Consider the following 3,845-nt stretch of genomic DNA (forward strand, 5'->3'; position numbering starts at 1 on the left):
GTGGGATGGGGGGCTGCTAGCACAGGCAAGGAGGGGCAACATTGAGTGCTGGTTGGTGAAGTAGGATTTCTAGCTTTAAAGGCCAACTTGTGCCTATCTGCTAATATTTGTAAAAGAAACGCTTCTGGTTCTGATCATGCACCAACTTCCTCCAGCAAAAGAGAGGTCCTTTCTCTCCAACACAGTATTTTCATCCCGCTCTTGGTGCTCCGATGAAGCAGACAGGCTTCCATGCTTTCCAGCTGAATATTTTCTCCCGAGGCCTGTACCTGACCACTGTGGTGGTTCGCAGTGTTTGCTGCAGGGGCCCCAGCGGCAGTGAGCCCAGAGTGGACGGGCCCAACCTCTCCAGCTTCCTTCTCACTCCTGCCTGCACTGTGCTGGCTTCTGGTACATAGCCGGCCATGGGACAGGGTATGGGGGGGGGTGCCTGCCTGCAGGGTGCGTGGGCTCTTCCTTGGGGGATATTCCATCCCCAAGGCCAGAGGTCAGCCAGCACCTCTGCAGACATTCTGACTGGCGTGCCTTCGGTCCTGTGCACTGAGCTGCTAGCAGAGTGTTGTGTGGGAACGAGCAGGGTACCCGGGACGCCGTGGGGTCAGGCAGGAGCCGTGAGTCCCCGTCTGTTTTCTCACAGCGATACCTCAGATGACTCCTACCTCTACACTATTTATAGCTGAGAGGCTAAGCATGGCTCTCAGGTCCTGTAAATCTGCCCCTGAAGCTCTCTGCACTTAATGAAATCTGAATTGCCAACTCCAAGTTAAGACCATTGGAAGTGTGGAAGTGGGGAGGGGAAGAAGGCTAACATGTTTAAAAGCAGAAGACTTTTCTAACAAGCATCCCAGACACGGTGCACCCCAAATCAATTTCATCATTTTCCCCCAAAACCACCTCAGGAAAGGGTATTGCTTTCCTCACGGCCATCCACGCCTCTGTATATGCTGCCCCACACCCCAGCCAGTCAGTGACCTCCTGGCCATCCTCATTGCCCTGCCTCATGTCAAGTCCTCAGCACATTCGCCTTGTGTCCTGCAACTTCTGTGCGCTGGCCAGCGTCTCTCACGAAATGCCCATCGCAAAGTTTGTTCAGTCATTTTGCTTAGAACCCTTGCTGGGCTCCCACTGCTCTCAGGTGAGAGTCCTCGACATGGCTCACACGTCCCTTAATAACCATCGCTGACAGTAACAGCGTTTCCTGTGTGCCAGGCGCTACTCTGAACACTTCCTATCTTGTTCACATGAGGCTCCCAACAACCAGGTGAGTTAGATCCTATTATTATCTCCATTCTGCAGTAAGGAAGTGGAGGTCCGGAGAAGGAGCTAAGGTTACCTGCAGTCAAGGGGTGGGAATGGGGTTTGAGCTGCAGTCTGAGGTCGGAGCCTGTGCCCCCAGCCTCCCCTTGTAGTGAGGCCGTGCTGGACTTCTCTGTTGACACCCCTGACAAGCCACACTCTCACCCCGTATTAGCACCAACCAGTCCAGGGAGCCTGAGTGCCTCCCAGTGACCCAGGCCAAAGTATCCCTGTAGAAGGCCACCACTCTTGACCCTCTCCCCTCCTCAGTCTATCCCTTTATCCTTCAGGATTCCGTGCACATGTTCCCTGCCATCCTTCTGACCATGTCATTCATTATGCCTTGTACTTGAGAGACAGCTACCAGGGTAACCTGTGCCATTTTATCAAACTTCCCCTTGGTATAGCTTGGTGCCATTAAACCAGATCTCTATTGTGGCCCTTGTGCTTGGCATAGAATAGCACTCAGTAAGTGCTATTGAACATATAAATGGATTTAAAATGCCTCCCAAACACATAATGGAGGTGTTCAAGCTTGGCAGGAAGCAGCAGAAGGGGCTTGAGCAGCGATTGGTCTAGAGGACTCTAGATTCTTTCTCTGGCTCTGACAGTGTACAAGTCTGGCAGTCTGCAACGAGAAGGACTTTGCTTTAATGGAAATAAAAAGCAGAGTGAATTGAAGGAAGATGTTAGGAGACTTGGCTTCTGCTTCCAGTTCTGTCACTTATTCACTGGGACTTGGGCCAAGTTACTCCCCTCTTGGCCTTAATTTCCTTCATCATTAAAATGGAGAAAAATAATCCCTAAGTAGGTGGATGCCTTGCCCATCTCCCCATCCCGTCCCAGTGAGAGCCAGTGCTAGGGGAACTGCTCAGCTCGTGCCCAGGGCACACAATGAGGGCACGTGGGAGAGAAAATTGGGGTCCCCGCCTGTACCCCGAGCCACAGACTGAGGACTCAGGTTCCTGTTTTGATTCTGCCACTAGCTCTTAGGGACTCTAGCTCCCTTTTGTTCTCCAGGGGAAAGAAGCTGATAGCCTTGTGAGAATCCGATGTGTAAGCCCTATGTAGATGGACCCAGACTGTACAGAGGTGCCGGACTGAGGCTCCAGATGGGTCACACACCTTGGTTCTCATACCAGCTTTATGGGTTTGAGCAAGAAACGTAGCCTGCCATGCTCTGCTCCTCTGTAACATGGGAGAGGAAACAATGCTGACATTCCAGAATTGGCAGTGGGCCTCCAGTGAAGTATTGTCAAAGAGGTGTAATGAGGACTGCTCTGCTGGGCATACTTGCATACCTAACACAGTGATACTTAAAAGTCTGGCTCGCGTAAACCCTCTGGTCACTTTGGGCAAAACTTTTCTGCTCTTTGGGTTTTGGTTTTCGTTCCCTGACATTTTCTCCCAAGCTGCTGGACATCCTGATAGTCTCCAGGGCCTGGACTGGACAGTGTCTTCTCTCCAGGACTCGGTCCACCGGTTTGCATTCATTATTCTTCTGGCAAGGAGTGAAGGGGGATGGGTAGGAGCACAGGGACAGGCTGGATTCTAGGCCCCAGACTGGGTGACCTGTGTGCCCCTGCTCCCAGCCACAACCTGAGTACCACTCCTTCCTGGGTGGTTCTGCTCTATATGCTGTCATGCACAAGCTCATATGCATTGATCTGGTGGCCGCAGGTCTACCGGCCCAGCTCGAGAACCGAAGACCTCTAAGTATAGACAGACTTTTCCTCTTCTGCAATAGCTACCTGTCTCTGCCACGCCAGCAGCCTCCTTGACTGCCACCTGCCGGTTCTACCGACTTTTTTTTACTTTCTCTTGTGGTTGATCTGGCTTGCTGCTTGGTCTTCATCTGCAGACACTGTAATTCATTTCAAAACACTCTCCCTTATTTACAACAAAGGGCCCCCTCTTCCCTCTCCATCATCCTACAAGTAATGACTCCAGCCTGCAACCTCCTGGCCAATGCTTTCGTCTTTATGGCATTTAACTACTTTGTTGTGTGAACAGTATTTGAGCTTCTGTTGCCTTGCCCATGGGAGAATGTCAAGGTTAACACTAAGGGGGACATCGATGCTGCAGGGTAATCTTCAGGGTGGAAACTTTTTTTTTTTTTTTCAAGGCAGGAGGCAGGCCAAGAGCTCTGAGAAAGAGCTGTGGGAAATGATTCCAGCAGGTTAAGATTTTTTATTCTCATTAAGATCAACTGAACTTTAGCTCTTGTCTGAGCAGGAGGAAAGATCAACTGCAGGACCTCTTGTGTACAAAGCAAAACTGACAGAGGTGGATAAAGTGAGTTTTATGCCTGTGTGGTCAGTGGCTCAGAAGTAACATATGAATAAGTCAAAGCTACCGCAGACCCTCATCAGGGAACGCCGACCGGAGGGAGGGCCCTGACACAGCTCACACGTAACTGTCCTTTAGAAACAACAGACTTCAGACCTTGCTAACCAAAAAGCGAGAAGCTTCCCAGGGCTTTCTCAGAGCCACAGAGGTGGTTCCCGGCACACAGGGTCAACTGATCTCTCATCTCCATTCCTTTCCAG

General features: G+C 51.0%; 1 protein-coding gene across 1 annotated transcript in view; it reads left to right on the forward strand.

Annotated features, from left to right (window-relative positions):
• The window catches only part of TMOD1 (tropomodulin 1), an 81,049-nt gene that overhangs the window by 75,610 nt on the left and 1,594 nt on the right, over positions 1-3,845 (forward strand). The gene's annotated exons all lie outside the window — the stretch shown is intronic.

This window comes from Canis lupus, chromosome 11, assembly GCF_003254725.2.
Source record: "Canis lupus dingo isolate Sandy chromosome 11, ASM325472v2, whole genome shotgun sequence".
Lineage (NCBI taxonomy): Eukaryota > Metazoa > Chordata > Mammalia > Carnivora > Canidae > Canis > Canis lupus.